The following is a 19,271-nucleotide window of genomic DNA, read 5'->3' as shown; positions in this document are numbered from 1 at the left end:
CGCCAAAATGCAAGTTCAAAACAATATGTCAGAAATGCACATTAACTCCTTGCTTCTTCATACCTTAGAAACTCCTTGCTTCTTCATACCTTAGAAGTTAACCGTAAAGTTGTGAGAAAGTTCAATTCCAAAATGTTTAGCTAAAAGGACTAGAGTTCAGAAATCGATTAACACGACGAATATTAGTAGTATTTGTTTTGCGATGAAGCCTAACAGGGAAACATTCTAGCTAAGATTTACGTAGTGAATCCTAAACAGTTGTGACCATTACTTAATTGAATTCAGAAAAGTTAAGTCGCAGCACAGAGAATAAAAGTTATGATCCAGTAAAAAGTTATGAATAACCAAGTTGAGTGGATGTCAGGAGCTACGTGTCAACAATTTGTGGCTCTTCTTCAATGCCTATTTCTATCAACTATTCAATTATTGAATGAATCAGCAATTCAAAAACGAAAGTTAAATGAAATAAACAAACTATAAGCATCAGTCAAAATAATCTTCATATGCATTCCAACCAAAAACTTAAATTTGAGGCAGTAAAGTAAGAAACCGACGTTACTAGAAGAGCTCATTGAAACAAAATATTATGCCGTGCTGATTATAATTTTTTGGAAAGCTAATTTGGTCTAACCTCCTCCCTTTCCCTGTTAGCAGCCTTGTTATTTTCAGTAGTGATCTTCCTCTTCTGGTAGAATCCCACCATGAATTCATCTGCTTCCTCAATTATTTAAACCAACAACTCCTTTTCTCTCTTCTCCTTCTCCTCGTGATGAATCGCATTCTGCCTGAATGTCACAAAAGCTCGGATTATTATAACTCCCTTACAACCTCAAAGAATTCAACCATTTATTTCTCCCACCACCTTCAATGCAAACACAAAATAACTTTCTGATAGTCAATAACTACACTTTGACAACAATCACCAATCTTTTTTTTCGATTCGAATTCAGCTCCACAATCTTATACGAACAATCGGCACGTTAAATTCATAAAGATTTGATATCAGAAAGACGATTACTGATCACCACGCATGCAATTCTTGAAAATTACTGAAATCAAAACAACAACGTCCACTCAATTTCTCAGCAACAGAAAGATCAAGCCAAATCAAAAACAACTTTCAACTAAATAGCACAAAAGAATCAAAATTTAATTGCTATACAGAACTATCGGTTCAATCGAAAACAATCAGAATTCGAGACCCTACCTCCTCCATTCTCTGAGAGCGAAGCCATCCTCAGGCGGCATCTACGACGGAGCCGGCAAAATCGGATCATCGGACCCGCCAACCCCCCCCCCCCATCAAACCCTTGGCCGTTCGATTCGGCGTAGATAGATGGAGGACAGAAGGCCTCTGACGCCGACTGAGTGGCGAAAGCTCCGCCGTGCAAGATTGGGGAATCCGTGACGGAGTCCTTAAGCGACGAAGGAGCCGAATCGCTCGACTCCGAGTCGCTGGGAGGAGAGTCGGGGGTCGTAGCCCAGGTAACCGTCATCGTCGAACGGGCGAGTTGACCCGGTGGTCGGGACCGAGTCGTCTTCGGGCTGAGCGTACGAGGCCATGATTAGGTCAAGTGCACTGATGAGCGAAATGCCGAGCGAAATGCCCCCGAAGCCAACACTCAAATACCGGCACGCTTTATGTTGGGCTGGGCCGACTCACTGGGCCTTCATTTGGTCCAATGTTTTAATTTGGATGTTTTTGTGATTTTGGGTTCCTAAGTTTAATTCACTTCCCTCAAGCACGCTTCTGCTCCTCGATTCGCTACCCAGAAGAACAGGTTCTCAAGGTTCCATGGTTCGTCCTCAACTTCTTCCTTCCTGCTCGATTTGGATTGGAACGAAAATGCTCCAACATGTGATCAATTTCTTCCCCCTTACTGATTATTTATTTCGGTATATCATGCATATTGGTTTTTTTATTTTCATTAACTTTGGTTATGTGACTAGTGGTTTTTGTTCTTCATTTTCTTTTGGGTTTTTCTTTCTGTTGTTTTTAGGGTTTTTTGCTCTGAAAATTTCGATTAAATTGCCTGCATTTGAATTATTTTGTAATTATCGTAAATTATATTGGGTGGAATTGGCCTTTCTATTCTCCAAAATCTTTGTTGGGAATTGCATTTTGCTTAAATTTTGTGAGATTAAAAAAAGATTGGGACTTTTTCTGATTTTAAATTATTTACACAGTTCCAAAGCACTGTGTGTTAAACAGTGGAATTTTGATTCAGATTGTAGTAATTGCCGTACGAGTTTAAACTTTTGTGTGGAATTGGTGCAACTTTTGGGGTTTGTGCGATGTTATTTTGATTAGTTGTTGGCTAAAATTTGTTTCTTTTAATTTGGGTTTGGTGAAAATTGTTTCAACGGTGGGCGGGATTGGTGTTCAGAGATATTATGGTTTTCTAAGGTTTTGATGGGGTTGTCATAAATGGAGGATGTTAATGAACATGCTTATCTTTGTAGGCTTGACTTCTGAACACGAAACCTACTCTTTTCAATTGTTGGTAAACGTTTCTTAATTTGCGGATGCTATTCAATTGAATGAAAATTTGATGTTTTTTTATTGTACTTTTTGGTTTTGTAGGATTTTAGCTAATAGGCAATTGGCTGCGAGGTAGAAGGAGAGGAAGGTGAGGTATACGGATGAGCTGGAGAGGAAGGTGCAGACACTTCAGACCGAGGCAACCACCCTATCAGCACAGGTCACTCTATAGTAGGTATAATGTCCTTTATTGATTGTTTTTCCTTCTTGGTTAATTGAATAAAATTGTGGTTTATGATATTCAATCAATGGAAAATGTGACTTTCACAAGCTCCAAGCCTCTGTCAATTATAGAGATCTCAATATATATCTAAAATTTTCTTAAGACACTGGTGGAAAAATGTATTTAACATTTTACGTTCATACGCATAGGCTCGACTTCTAAAAACGTATCCTGCAAAGCTATGCTTCACAAGTTTACAATGCCTGTCAAGTGCAGCACATACATTTGTGTTGTATAATTGTATTCGATAAGGATAATACTATCACTGCACCTTATTCCTTGACACTTTGGGCCTTCTTGAGTCTTCGTTGGAGCAGTGCAAATCAGTTTTCCGACTTGATATCATGGTGTTCAGTGACTCGGCTGGTAATTTTTGGCATAATCCATTTGAAAATTTTAGTTGTTTTTGTTGGTTATATTTATTTCTCAAAGTTATGATTTTGGTTTCATTGTTAGGGCTTAATGGGTATGATCATGATGCGTCAAAATTTAGGGAGCTTGAAGTGGCAATGAGAGTTAAAGTGATAATACATAGTAAGTGTTTGGGTTTTTTTTTTTAATTTTTTTAATTTTTATTTAATTTATTTAATTTTTATTTAATTTCTGCAGCAAAGTTTTTGAATTTCTCATTTTTCATACACCAAATTCCATTTGAAAAGAGTAGGTTGGTTAAATACAAGTTTTTCATAGGAACTTTTGAACTTATGTAGTATTGATGTAGATATTTTTGTCTTATGTAATAGGAGTGAAGAAACCAGCTGGATTAATAATCATCTGATTTTGATCAAATTTTGCAGTATAAATTACAATCGCATATTTTTGTTCGTATAATTTGTAATTACTTTTTTTAATTGAAAACTACTCATTAGATTTAGATTAATCATCATGACATTGGAATTCAAGTTTTTGTTTTGTTATTGGGTTTTTGGAATTTTAACTAAACTCATGTTATAGATCATGCCATGATGATAACAAAAAGTATAAGTGGATTTGTGATGAGTTTTAGTGAAAATTATACCATTGCAGTGAGTGGATTTTCGGACTTTGGTTTTCGCAGTAAAAGGATTAAAAACTGCCATGTCCAATTAAATTATGAGTTTAATAAAGGTTAAAGTGAAAGTTTAACTAAAAGAAATTATCGCTCAAAACCCCCCTAACCTCCGCAATTCGTTCTAGATTTTACACATCAATGGCTTTCTTTATCATTTTTTCTTAATGGGTTATCAATTCCTGTTTTCAGCTTTCCCAGCTCGAGTTCTCTCTCAGAATCCAGCTCAAGTCCTCAGGTAAAAACCCAACTTCCATTCTTCCTTGGTTTTTTCTTCTCAGCATCTAACAGCACTATTCTCTTTGTGTTTGGGTGAAATTCTGTAAATTTTGTATTTTTTTTATCAAATTTGATTCTTATTGTGGAAATGGGGTTGAATTTATTGTGGTATTAATTTTGCACACAAAGATTGAAGGGTTTGTTTTTATGCTTTCAAGCTTGGTTATTGAGAGGTTGTTGGTTAGGGAATTTATTTTAATTCCTATCCCCCTGGCTGTTTGCAAAGAAAAACACAGATGATTCATGTATTATTTAAGTTTTTATCTAGTGTTTGTGTTGGATTGTGCATGGTTTCGAAAATATAAGAATTTGTGTGTTTGTGGATATGAAAATCAGGGCCGCAGACCCTCATCCTTCACATTTTATTTTCTCTTTTTCTTCTCCCTCTTGGGATTTTGTGGAACCAAATTTGTAATTTTTGTGTATTATGAAAGTTGAATACTTGGGAATCAATCAGTTCTTCATTTTTCATGTCTATGGAGAATGCTGTTTTCTGCTCTTTTTCCAGTTTTTACAGCAAGAGTGAACTCTAAGGGTTAAAATTTTCAGAGTTTTGGAACTTTCCTTGGAGAGGGGTTGGTTTCGAATTTATGGGTTTAAAGCGTATCGATTTTTATATTAGGTTTAATATCGGGAAGAAATGAAAATAAAATTTGCCTTTTTCGAGTATTTCATCAGTACTAGCTTGCTGTATTTATTATACTGTAGGTGTAAATATAGTTCCCTTAGCAAGCTTGCTTATTTTTTCAACTCTTTAACTGATGTGTGACTTCTAACTGTAATTTTTCGTATTTCTTCTTTTATGTTCTGATTATTGAATTTGAATCACTTAATGAAATGAAATTGCCAAACCATGTTAGAGTGTAATTTTAAGCATTCCATTTGAGTTTACAAACAACATTTACACTCATTTGTATCTTTTGTTCAGTGCCTATCACCTGTTTGATAAAATATACCAGAGAAACATGCATGCCCGCACGCACGGTTTTCTCGGTTTTTTGTTCTCTATTTTTAGATGTGTATGGATTTAGAATTTTATGGGTGAAATGCCTCTGCGCATTGGGTCTAAATTGGAGGTGAGGAAAACACAGAGAGCCTGCAAAGCTTTGTAGTGAGGAGGCATGTGTTTCCTGTGATGGTCTGTCTATTCCTTCACTTGGGTAAAAGCGTCTTCACTGTCTTGGACCAAGCATGAATTCCTAAGCACTGTATCACCACAAACTGAGCAAGCAGAAAAGTCATTCCAAAAATCCCTTTTTGCAGAAGCACTTAACATTCTTAATTGGAAACGCATTCTAACATGGTTTTCTTTTTATTGTGGAATTATCTCCAGAAAAGTTCTCTAAAGGTGGTTACAGTGGAACAGTGGAGACCAATATTCAGAACACAGTGGACAAGTTTTTACAAGCTAATCGTACCGGTAATAGAAACCACATCCTTTGTCTCTCTGCTTACATGCTTTTTAACATGGAGAGAAATTTAATCTATATTTCAAAATTAGTGGTCTTCTTGATGTTCAACTGTAGGGAAATGGTTCTTGAAATTTTATTTTGGAATTAGTTATCTTGATTCGGAACAAAAGGACTAATTTCCTTCCTACATTCCACATGTATGTAAATAGTATCGCTATTATATATATATATATATATATATATATATATATATATATATATATATATTTACAAATCTTACATGTTCTATATAGTTTTGAAACTCACAGCATAAGAGACCTCTGTTTTTAATACTGATATATTTCCTAAATATTTTAAAGGCCCGCGGCAACACCCGGGCACTTTTTCTAGTCTTACATAGTTATGGGCACTTTTTCTAGTCTTACCTACTTTGCATGAACCTTCCAATACGGTAGAAAACTAGCATTTTTTAATTAAGAATTATTGCGACTGCGAAAGCTGTGTGCTGTGTTCCCCAACAGTCAACCAGTCGTGCAACCCAATTTGGACGCTAAAATTGACTCCTTTCTTTGCGTCAACTTACGATTGCCTAAGGTTAAATATCCAGAGCTTCATTTTGCAGCCTAGCTAAGATGGAGTTCTCAAGTATTCATGTTAGCATTTGGTTTATTTTCATGCAACCACTCTTTCTTTTTAGCTCTGCCTCCTCCTCCCATTTAGCGGGAAATGAGGTGGATAGGCTTTCCTTACTTGCCTTCAAAGCTGAAATCGTGATTGATACCCTGGGCATCCTTAGCTCTTGGAATGAATCCCTCCACTTCTGTCGTTGGCCAGGCATTACTTGTGGCCGCAGACACCAGAGGGTTACGGTGCTCAACCTCCAATCAAGCAGGCTGGCAGGCCATCTATCTCCCCACATTGGAAACTTGAGCTTTTTGAGGGCCTTAAACCTCAAAAACAATAGCTTCAGCCACACCATCCCTCCAGAAATTGGTCATTTGTTCCGCTTGGAAAGACTAGCCCTTCTTAACAACTCCTTTAGTGGTCATATTCCATTCAACATATCTCGTTGCTCCAACCTCCAATACCTAAACTTATTTGGCAACACTCTTAGGGGGGAACTTCCAACTGAAATTGCCTCATTGTCCAAGCTTCAGGTACTTAATTTAGGCAAGAACAATTTTTATGGGAAAATCCCACTTTCTTTTGGGAATCTTTCTTCTCTTCAAGCACTATCTGTGCAAACAAATAATCTGCATGGAGGCATTCCAAATAGCCTTGGCCAGTTGGAAAGCTTAACGGGTTTTTCACTGGCTGTAAATTATTTGAATGGTACCATCCCTCCCTCGATATACAACCTCTCGTCAATTAAAGACATGTATATATTTCAAAACAACCTTCATGGAACTCTTCCTCCTGGCTTGGGCCACACTATATTTCCAAACCTCGAAACCTTTGTTTTCCATACCAACCAATTCACTGGACCAGTACCAGCTTCAATCTCCAATGCCTCAAACCTTTCAGTATTTGAAATCTCAAACAATAAGTTCACTGGGAAAGTGCCTACTCTGGCACGGCTGTCAAATTTGTATTGGTTCAACCTTCTGGAAAACAATCTTGGAAATAATGAGGAAGGTGACTTGGATTTCTTCTCTTCTCTAGTTAATTGCACCAATTTAGAAGTTTTATCTATTAGCTACAATAATTTTGGACGAGTGCTGCCTGAATCTATCAGCAATCTCTCAACAAAGCTCAGGGAAATAAATTTTGGTGAGAATCAGATACGCGGAAACATTCCCATCGGGATTGGAAATCTTATCAACTTGGGCAGACTATTATTTGTTGAAAATTTATTGGCAGGCACTATACTGAGTTCAATATGTAAACTGAATAAGCTTTATGACCTAGATCTACAAGGCAATGAACTGTCAGGTAATGTTCCATCATCTCTAGGAAATCTAACTTCATTAAGAATACCACAAAGTTAAATGGAAGCATACCACAAAGTCTTGGAGACTGCAGGTTTATGTTACAATTGAATCTTTCCCACAACAATCTTAGCGGTCCAATTCCAAAACAAATCATCAATTTACTTGTTTACTTGGATCTATCTGGAAACCAACTTACTGAATCCATTCCCATGGAAGTATGTAATTTACAGCATCTTGTTTTCTTGGATATTTCTGAAAACAAGTTATCTGGTGAGATTCCACAAAGCTTAGGGAGTTGCACAAGTTTGACAAGTTTGTATCTAAGTGGGAACTCATTGCAGGGGACAATTCCTAAATCCTTGAGCTCTTTGAGAGGGATTGAAGATTTTGACCTCTCTCGCAACAACTTGTCTAGCATAATTCCCAACTACTTGGGGAGTTTCCCCTTCTTGCAAAATTTGAACCTTTCATTTAACGATTTTGAAGGTGCAGTACCAATCCAAGGAGTTTTTAAGAATGCAAGTGCAGTATCTGTTGTGGGAAACACATGGCTTTGTGGAGGTATACCTCACTTACGATTGCCTAAATGCATCTCTAAGCAATCTAAGCGCAGGTTATCTCCTAAGCTGAACTTAATTATCTCAGTTTCTTGTGGGGTTGTCGGCTTGGTCTTGGTGTTATTACTTGCACTTCTTTATCGATCAAGAAAGGCTAGAGCACTTAAGTCAACTTCAGGATCATCATTGGGGGTTTCACTCTTGAAATTGTCCTATGGAGATCTCCTCAAAGCAACTGATGGGTTCTCTGCTTCGAATCTGATTGGTGCTGGAAGTTTCGGGTCTGTGTACAAGGGAGTTCTCAATCAGCATGAAGAAAGAAATGTTGCAGTGAAAGTACTCAATCTTCAAACTTCAAGAGCTTCTAAAAGTTTCATATCTGAATGTGAAGCCTTGAAAAGCATCAGGCATCGAAATCTTGTCAAGCTACTGACTGCTTGTTCAAGCATTGATTTTCAAGGAAACGATTTCAAGGCCCTGGTGTTTGAGTTCATGGTGAATGGAAGTCTAGATGAGTGGCTGCACATATCAACTCAAGGAGTAGATAGGCCAGCCAATCTGCCAAAGAATCTGAATCTCACTCAAAGAGTTAACATTGCCATTGATGTAGCGTGTGCTCTGGATTATTTGCACAACCGCTCCCACATGCCAACAGTTCATTGTGATATAAAGCCCAGCAACATTTTGTTAGACGGTGATATGACTGCTTGTGTTGGTGATTTCGGTTTAGCAAGGTACCTCCGGGATGCTTCTTGCCCATCTCCTTTGCATGAAAGCAGTTCCAATGTCATAAAAGGCACCATTGGCTATGCTCCCCCAGGTAAAATTCCTTTTATATATATATTTTATTTGTGCTTGCACAATGTTTTTGTATATAGCATGAGTTTTTTGAAGTCACACATCAGAACAAAGTTATGTTTTTGTGCATATAACTTAAAGAGTGTGGAATGGGAGGCAAGGTGTCAACATATGGCGACGTGTATAGCTATGGAATACTCTTGTTGGAGATGCTAACTGGCAAGAGGCCTATAGATGACATGTTTAAAGATGGTATGGACCTGCATAATTTTGTTATGATGGCTCTACCAGAACGTGTGTGAGAAATATGTGATCCAGTACTTGTACAAATAGAAGAAAGCAGCAGCAGTACTAATCCCAAAAGTAATAGGGGGAATCATGCCCCAAATGATCAAAGAAAAAGGGTTGTGGAGTGCTTGACTTCCGTTGCAAGAGTAGGAGTTGCTTGTTCTGTAGCGATACCGAGAGAGTGAAAAGACATGAGCAATGTGGTAGCTGAATTGAGTCTAATAAGGGATGTGCTAACTGGAGCCTAGAGAGTATCCGTGATGACGACCCAAGTAGTGAGTAATAATACCCTGTTATCATTAAATAAAATCCCATGACAGTGCTTGAATTTTGCATGGTGATCTTCTGAATGATGACGAGTAGGACTGGAACAAGTGAAGTGGATTTTCCCGTTTTGCAATTTCATTTTGTATGTTTTGTGAATGATCTTAATTTGTAAGATCGTCTTTATGTTTGCTTGGAAATCTGGAATTTGTCAATTTTAGTTTGGTTCATGTTCTTATAAATAAATTATGCAATTTTAAGTTTGGAATTTGTCAATTTAAGTTTGTTTCATGTTCTTATAATTAAATTATACAATTTTAAGTTTGGAATTTGTCAATTTATATATATATATATATAGGTTAAATAGCCAAAATAGTCCCTGAGATTGAAAATCAATAGAAATTATCCCTGAGATTGTCCACCATTCATGATTTTGGTCATTTCGTTAAAAACTCTTTGGTCAATTTTCAAAGCTTCATAACTCAATCGTTTCTTTACCAAATTTGACCCATAATATATCAAAATGAAGATAGGAAAGTATAGAACAAGATTATACCATTGGAAGCCCAATGGTTGTTGTAGATGGCTGGAAAATAGCTTGAAATGTGACTGGTCTGCTGGAAAACTCGTCGGAAACTAGGTAAACTTTAAACATTCATAACTTCTTCAATACTTAATGAAATCGAGTAATTGAAAATCATACTTCTCGAAAAGAGAAAGAGAATGGTATCTTTTTCAAAGGTTAACTCGTCGTGGTTTAGCCGAAAAACAGCTCGAAAGTGGCTAACTCGAAAATGGTTAGCCAATTCCGAGCCGTTTTGTGGCCAAAACACGGCGAGTTATCCTTCAAGAAAGGTACTATTCTCTTTGTCTCGTCGAGAAATATGATTTTTGTTTTTGAATCACTCGATTTCGTTAAGTATTGTAGAAGTTAATAACGTTTAAATTTTACCTAGTTTCCGGCAAGTTTTCCAATTTTCATGTGAACCAGTCAACTTTCAGGCTATTTTCCGGCCATCTCCGGCAACTATTGGGCTTCCAAATAGGTATAATCTTGTTCTATGCTTTCCTATCTTCATTTTGATATATTATGGGTTGAATTTGGTTAAGAAACGATTGAGTTACGAAGCTTTGAAAATTGCCCAAAGAGTTTTTAACGGAATGACCAAAATCATGGATGGTGGACAATCTTAGGGACCATTTTTATTGATTTTCAATCTCATGGACCATTTTGGCTATTTAGCCTATATATATATATATATATATATATATATATATATATATGTAAGCCTTTCCGTAGACAGTCCGCTAAAATGAACCTTTTTTTCTTTGGGAAACCTCAATGGTACGAAAAAAATTTTATTGATAACGAAAAAATAAGTTACACCTAGTCAAGGGGGGGCATAAATTTTACCCCTCAAAAAACAGAGACAATAAAAAGGAATACACGAAAAAGAAGATGGGACATAAAACTTACCCTTTTAGAAACAAAAAATGAGAATGAAATAAAGAAAAGAGAGGGACATGAAACCTAACCTCTCTAAAACTGAACCTAAAGGTCTAAACCTGCAAAACAAGTCAAACAACCCCATAAAGTTAGGAGAAAAAAAAAAGAAAGTGAGACAAACATGGATGCCGACATGCCCATTAATTTGAGAAGCGGTAACCATGCAAACCAACATAGTCTGAAAACAGAGCATCTCGAACCGCCGTTGGAGGAGAATCATGCCAAGTTAAAGATGGAGAAGACAGTCTCATGTTAGCAAAATTGTCCACAAAAATGAACGTTAAGCACACCACTTGTATTGTTAATAAATTTACTCAATTTGCTCATTCGGTGGTTTTGGTAGCCCAAGTATCAGCTTCCTATACATTTCTCTTTATTATGACGAATAAATTGAATAAATTATATGAAAACAATAAACATGATTAAATAGGAGCTTACCTAAAACTAGAAAATGTGTGCATCCTTATCAACAATAACATCTTGATTATTAATGATTTATTTATTTCTCATGAGACGACATGGAGTCATAGACGGAGCAATCTAGTCAACAACATGCCGACGTACCGAGATGACAGCGATTTAACAAGCGTACTTGCAACGTCGCAAAATGCCTTGCAATTTGCAAGAGTATTCAAAACCCCAATCCAATTATGAAATCCTTTCTCTCTCACTTCACACCTCAGAACGCACTGTTCTTATATAGAGAGAGGCGCTTTCACATCTTCTTAACCGAAAACGGTTGGCGAAAAGAAAGGTTCCTTTTTTTTAGGGTACTCTCGGGAACAAATCCAGTGGAGACGGGGTGGGGCCTGTAGCTCAGAGAATTAGAGCACGTGGCTACGAACCACGGTGTCGGGGGTTCAAATCCCTCCTCGCCCACAACCGGCCAAAAAGGGAAGGACCTTTCCCTTTGGGGTTAGGAAAATCATGATCGGGATTAACTATGAGAGTACCCACATGAAGGCAACTGCAGGAGAAACTTGCCAATGTACCATTTGCATGAACCTTTCTCTACGCTAGAAAATACTAGCTAGCGAGTCTTTATGTTTTAATTTTTTTTTTTTTTTCCAGGTGATGCCACATTTACCATGTTTTTCATATTGTAGTTGTTCTTCTCAATACGAACATTTAATAAATAACGTCTAAGTCACATTCTGCTATCCATGAAAACCCTTATCTGTTTTTTTTTTTTTTTTTCTTCAGTTTTTTTTTCACTACATCTGCAAGCTCGACATGGCTTTTTAAAGAGCTAATTAAGAAGAGCAATGATATACTTCGTAAAATTTTCATACTACATTTGTACCACTTTGTTAATAGAAGTACGACCCACCAATACATGTGGTCTCATCCTATTAAAGAGGTGATACATATGTAATATGAAAAATATGGTAAGAGTATATAGCATTTTTGAAGAATTATTGCAAGTGCCAAAGTTGTTTGTTGTGTTCCCCAAACCGTCAACCACGGCATGCATACAGAAACCAGCCGTGGAACCTAATTCGGACGCTAAAATTGGCTCCTTTCTTTGCGTCAACTGACTTGCATAAATATCCAGAGCTTTATTTTGCAACCTAGCTAAAATAGAGTTCTCAAGCATTCATATTAGCATTTGGTATATTTTCATGAGATCAACTTCTCTTTCTTTCTTTTTTGGCTTAAATCTATATGGTTAGTTGTAATACATTTTCAGTTATGGCTTTTCAAGAGAAACTTTATTTTCGGGATTTTATTTTAGATTTCAAATCCATTTCCAGGAAATTTTGCTAGATTTGTCTCGAATATCTGGGCGCAGGCATATCCAGATTTGTCTGTAGGAAAATATCAATCAAATTCTTGGAAAAATTTATGTGGATATCGGTATCAAAGTTAAAAACCGCGTTGATCCAATTTTCCTTCTATTGACTAAGGTTGTGATGGCTCTATTAATTCCCAAGTCTTTGCAACATCTAACATTGACTTTCATCTCTTACTAATCTTTAAGAGGGTGTTTGTTTGCCATCACTAATTATCACTGAACTAGACTGAACTAACTATTAATCTAGTTCCGTGTTTGTTATTATACGGAACTAACGTTAATAAGATTAGCCGAAAACAGTTCTGGAATGCTTCTTTTACCCATCTCCTTTGCACGAAAGCAGTTCCAGTGTCATAAAAAGGCTCCACAGGCTATACTCCCCCAGCGTTTTTTTTTTTTTTTGTATTATTTTTTTGTGCCTGCACTATGTTCATGTTTATATCATGATTTTTGCGAAGTCGCCCATGAGAACCTAGCTACTTTTTGTGCTTATAACTTAAAGAGTATGGAATGGGAAGCGAGGTGTCAAACATATGTTTAACCATTGTGTTTGTTTGGATTGAAAACCGATTTAATCCAAATTTTCCTTGATTTTCATATCTAAATATCCAAGAAAAAAACCACTTAGTACTACGATCAAGTGTTATTCCTCTCCACTTGTAAGTGAGAAGCCTTAATTTCAATTCTCGCAAAAAATATCCAAGAAAAGATACTTAGTACCATGTACTAATGGTGTTACTTTGTACCGGTAAGTGAGATGTTTCAAATTCGAATATAAAAAAAGGCGAGTTCACAACCAAATTTATTTCTCCAGCTCCTCAGTGTAAATGTATCATTTTGTGAAAAAAAAATATCACGAAAAAAAGTTATCAAATAGCACTTCAATAGTTGTGAAATTGTCAAATAGTACTTTTATAGTAGTGACTAGAAAGTGATGCCCGCGCGTTGCTACGGGATTAGAAATTGTATGGGTAATTATGTTTGAAAAGTTACCAAAGTTAAATCTAGTATCATCAACAGATCTTTAAATTTCCAACAATATATAAATGTGAGCCAATAAATGTAGATGTGTTTAAAATGAACCTAATGGATCCATAACTTAGGTTTCAAAATGCACTATAGCACGGATTAATCTAAACAGAAGTACCTCACCAAAGCAAACAATTTTATTTCCTTTAGGAATATCATTGTTTTGTTACTTTACAAAGTGAATTTGTTCGAAAAGATTGAAAGTAAGTGGGTTTCAACTTTGAAATCCCACAGCATGAGTAGATTAAAGAATCAGTTTCTCCAATTATATTCAACACCACTAAACCACACCATGACATCATCTCGCAGTGAGCAAAAGGGAAATCTATACAAACAATTAGAAAGAATATAATTGTAAATATAAAGTTACGTGATTTCATGGTTAAGAACTATGAAAACCACGTAGATATTAAGAAATAAAAAGTATATAGAAACTGAGGACTTACTTGAGCGAAGATTTCAAATAATGTTTTAAGAGTGATAAAAGTTTTGTTGGATTGAGGGGGTTGTAATGAGATATCTTCTTCTGCACAAAGAGTTTCAGATGCATGTTACCTAGGAACATAACATGCTAAACAGCAAACTCTGAGCAAAGGTAACTCATTTTGGGTAATGACACATATTATTCATTAAAAGAAATCCTTTTTCGTTAAACATGTAACTATAATACTAACAACGATCAAGAATACAAATGAAATGTTTACATTGTTTGAATTAATCCAAAAGTCATGATTTTATCTTGTCAGACATGCTGATGAAAACCCATTTACAGCAGTCAAAATGAAATCCAATCAACTATAAATTCGTGATTAATGTGAATTGAAAAAAGAATAAGCCTGGTGACATGCAGGACAAAAACCTAATACTGTTAAAAAGACTGGGAAAAATCCAAAAAAAATTCTTGTTGCAGCCACAAATCAGTTAAAGAGTTCAAAAATAAGTGAGCTTGCTTAGATAATTATAATTACACCCAGAGAACAGCATGTGCAGCAAGTTAGTACTAACGAAACACTCAAAAAAGGCAAAACTCATTTTCATTTCTTCCCAAAATTAAACATAAAAATGTAAAAATTGATCTGCTTCAAACCCAGAGATTCAGAAGAATGGTCTACGAATAACAGAATCAAATTCTCTAACTTCTCAAGCTCTAGTAAGAAGCTTTCCTCAAGCTCTTGGAACCACTTTATGCAATGTTTCAGCCTTTTAACATACTCAGAGTCTCACATTTTTCCTAGAAAATCAATTAACATTAAATTTCATAATCTAAAAATATACCCAAAACCCATCTCAGGTAAACTAATCCCAATAAAATTAAAAAACTAATACATTCAAATTTCAAAGAGCAAACAAGATTAATAATAATAAAATTAAGAAGTGAAAGCTCACAGATCTTGAGATTGAATACATCCTTCCTTTTGCATCTCTGGCTCAACAATGCATCAACACAGCAAATACAATCTTTTCATTTGCGATCTCTGCATATCCTCGATAATTAAAAAGAAGCAGAAGCACAACATACCACTGAGCATTAAACCTAAACCCAACTAAGGAGATCAGGTAATCTACTCAAACATACCAACTTAGGGTCCTTGTGCCACTTCAACATAATTTTGCAAATAGACAACTTTATGTCCTCGCATTTGGCAACAATTTCCATGTCTCATAATTTCCCCTAAAATTGGCACCCAATTGGCACCCAATAAAGTGATATAAGCAGAGGAGAATCAAGCAATGGAAACTCTACCTATACACATATAACACATGTTTGACTGACCTCCAGTTTGGGCGTTCCTCCTTTCTATGCATTATATAAAACGAAGCAAAAATTTTGAGGAAAAAAGAAATCGATATACCAGAGCATATGACAATTAAATAACTATATAAAAAAATATGAATTTTATGTAATTAGAAGAAAAGAAAACTCAGAAAGATAATTTAAATTTTAGAGAGCTGCCTTCGAAGCGTTGGACAACTATCACTGGAAGCTTGTAATGACTACCCAGTTCACAATTGTGAAGTTGGAAGAGGAACTTACAGAAATTATTTATACTCCCTCAGGATTTACATATCTCAAGTAGTCATCCCAGTTGTTGCTAGTCTCATCATAGCCTAAAAGAAATTCACAAAACCATTCATATCACACATGAATTTTGATATAAAAAATATACCTGAATTTAAAGAAGAATCTGACAATCCATAAATAAACCAATCTAAAGCAAAGACTTCACCCATAAGTTTTACCTCCATAGTAATAGGCAGCAGACAGATAATAGTTATGGAGATAGCGCATAGATGAATCCATGAAATCAGGTAACAAAGGGGTAGCAGACGCTCTGATGTGATTTATCCATTTGTAGCATTACCAGAATGAATAGACCCGTATTGGTCAACAAAAGGCTGCATGGAAAAAGAACTCAAGCTTGGAACCACCACATATAACATAAATGAATGAATGTTTCAAATGTAGTTTGTTAATAGTTTTTCACGATCAATTGTTGTGATACCTAAATACCTTATCTCACCCTGTTCAATTTATATCATGTCTCATACCATAACTACAAACAAATACACAGTTACTCAGTTTCTCAAACAATCAACTTTCACAATATACAAAATAAAACTATCACAATATTACAAAAACAAAAAACCTAAAAAACAAAAAACAAAAAAAATTATTCCACAAAAGCCTCAAAGGAAAAAACCAAAATTATTTACCTTGAGCACAAAGGGCTTCCAAAGCTTCACACAAAAGCCCCAAAAAACGAAGAGTACCGTCTCCTGAAACGAAAAACAGAAGCCAATCATACGCCCAGACAACGAATCTAACGATATAAACAAAACCCAAAATTACAAAAACAAAATTCATACCTTTTATATACCTTGAGCACAATGTGGTTCCAAGGTTGCACATGAAAGCCCCAAAATTGCAACACCACCGTTTCCTGAAATTGAAAACTAAATCGTATCCAAGCGCACACACAAAACCCCAAAATTACAAACGCAAAATTTAAACACAAAACCCCCAAAATTATAAAATCAAAATTTAATCTGCTACCCCTTCTCTCCCGTTTTTCTCGCACCCTAATCTCCATTTCTTCAAATGACCTAACTCCCTGTCTCCGTGTATATTCCTTATCTCTCTCATTAAATCAAAACTCTCAAACCCAATTCAAAGCCTCATCAGAAACCACAGCATAATCTAACGAAAAATATTACCCCAAAAAAAAAAAAAAATCAAAAAAAATTCAATTTTTAATATTTTCAAATTGAAGAAAACACAACCCATAGATTTGAAAAAAAATGAAAAACCTATTCAAATAACTTACCAGAAAACGTTAACCTCTTTGGCTTAAAATCATCTTCAATCCAAATCAAAAAGCTGAAGAAGCTTAAACTACTTCGGATTTTTCCAGCGAGCCAAGATTTGACGGGGATAGAAACGAAAGTTTGAGAGCGATGGAGACTATGGCGACAAATAGAAAGGGAGAAAAGCTTGAGAGCGATGGAGACCATGGCGACAAAGACAAAGGGAGAAAAGCTTGCAAAACAGGGCGAGAGAGAAGAGAAATGGAAATCAAAGAAAGAAAAAGCAGATAACGGAAACAGAAACGGCAGCGATGATGGACGCGTGCCAATAAAGGAACAGAAAAAGAAGATCGTACCTAGAGGCACACGGACGAGAGACGCGTGGGCTGGGAGGACAAAACCGCCATTTTACTGTGGAAAAAAAAAAGTTGAAGACCAATTGGGGGCATTTTCGTCCGCGCACTGTCCTTGAACAGTGCATCCGAGTTTGGATTTTAGTATAGAAAAATAATGTACTCAAATAGCACTATTCCAATAACAGATCAATAATATCAATTAAGAAAGTAATTTTCGCACACTCAACAAAAAAAAAATTTAACGAAAATGTGCGTGAAACTATAAAAGATGTGCCCTTATAAACAATTTCAAAAATAACATCATGATTATTTAAGATTTATTTATTTCTTGTTAATGTCATGAGACAACATGGAGTCATAGACGGGACAATCTAGTCAACAACATGCAGGACGAATCGAGATGACATCGATTTAACAAGCGCATTTGCAACGTCGCGTAATGCAGGAGAAACTTGCCAATATACCATTTGCATGAACCTTCCTCTACGCGAGAAAACTAGCTGGTGAGTCTTTACGTTTTATTTTTTTAGAGTAATGTTATACTTATTATATTTTTCATATCATATTTATTCTTCTTGAGACGAACATTTAATAAATAATGTCTAAGTCACTTTTTGTTATCCATGATAATTCTATATTTTGTTTTCTTTTCAGTTTTCTTCTTTCACTGCACTTGCAAGCTCGACATGACTTTTTAGAGAGCTAATTAAGAAAAGCAATGCTATCTTTATCCCATTTTTTATACTATATTTATACAACATTCTTAATAGAAGTAGAACTGATGAGTCAATATAATATTATATATTTTACCCTATTATTCGTATTAATTTGGTAATTATTTTGGTAGAATTTTGATACTTTGATTTATATTTTCAATGTAGGACAATCGATTTCCTCTAGAGTAAAATATGACCAAACGGATGAATTTTGGAGTGATTCAAATCAGAAGACGTTCGTGTGTTCCTTAGCTTGTTCGTGTCAAAATTTCAGCAATTTCTACCAAGTGGTTATTTTCTGGCGATTTAATAAAGGAGCAGTGCGAGTTGATGGAAAGTGACTTTTTGGGCTTAAACAGCGTTTTTGGAGCCCAAGATGACCTCATATGGGTTCGTGGCCTTCTGGAGAAGTGTTCAGAATAGGCCAAGCTTTAAATCCAGCTATTTTGGGCCAGTTTTGGAGCTGATATGAGTCCAAAACGTGGATGTGCAGATTTCCAGGTGAATTTACCAAGTCAATTTAGGATTATGTTTCCTATTTTATTTCAAGTTTTTAGGTTTCCTAGTTTTATTCTAAGACCTTTTACTAGGAGGATTTTAATTAGAGTTGTATAAATAAGCCTTTTGGCAAACCTAGGGTTTTTGGGGTAGAACGTATGCAACTTTTGGGAGAAGATTTTGGCTAAATCTTAGAGATTTCAAGACTTATACTTTTAGGTGTTTTCATTCTTTTTCTAGTTTAATACAATTATGTTGATTTTAATTATAAATATGCGTAACTAATCCTTTTTGCTAGGGTGAGGCCATGATCCTTACCAAAAATGTGTAGTCTCTTTTTAATTTTCTTATGAATTTATGCATGCAAGTTTTGGATTGTTAATCACTGTGCTTTAAACTATTTAGTTGTCTTAGTGATTCGCGACCATTAGGATATTTAGAAAAGTAATTTGATGCAATTTTGGCAAAGGGCTGTCCCTAAAATTGACTAAGGCTTCTTGTAATTAACATGTGTAACTACTTAAGATGGACGACACGTCTTAGGAGTTATATGTGCCAGCAAAGCTTCATAGTGAGGAGGCATGTGTTTCCTGTGATGGTAAGTATGGTAAGTCTATTCCTTCATTTGGGTGAAAGCATCTTCACTGTCTTGGACCAAGCATGAATTCCTAAGCACTGTATCACCACAAACTGAGCAAGCAGAAAAATCATTCCAAAAAATT

At 35.8% G+C, this 19,271-nt stretch overlaps 1 long non-coding RNA gene and 1 pseudogene across 1 annotated transcript; one reads left to right on the top strand and one right to left on the bottom strand.

The window, feature by feature from the left end:
- Positions 1-6,064: 6,064 nt before the first annotated feature.
- Positions 6,065-9,495, top strand: LOC137735516 (probable LRR receptor-like serine/threonine-protein kinase At3g47570; annotated as a pseudogene).
- Positions 9,496-13,809: 4,314 nt separating this feature from the next.
- Positions 13,810-16,314, bottom strand: LOC137735538 (uncharacterized). Its single transcript, XR_011068663.1, has 6 exons — positions 15,915-16,314; positions 15,709-15,782; positions 15,250-15,471; positions 15,060-15,148; positions 14,120-14,199; positions 13,810-13,998 (listed from the first exon to the last, which is right to left on the bottom strand). It is a non-coding gene; the product is annotated as an uncharacterized lncRNA (long non-coding RNA).
- Between the last annotated feature and the right edge of the window lie 2,957 nt (positions 16,315-19,271).

This window comes from Pyrus communis, chromosome 5 (genome assembly GCF_963583255.1).
Source record: "Pyrus communis chromosome 5, drPyrComm1.1, whole genome shotgun sequence".
NCBI lineage: Eukaryota > Viridiplantae > Streptophyta > Magnoliopsida > Rosales > Rosaceae > Pyrus > Pyrus communis.
Note: the sequence above shows the minus strand (reverse complement) of the source record. Positions and strands in the feature narration are given on the sequence as shown.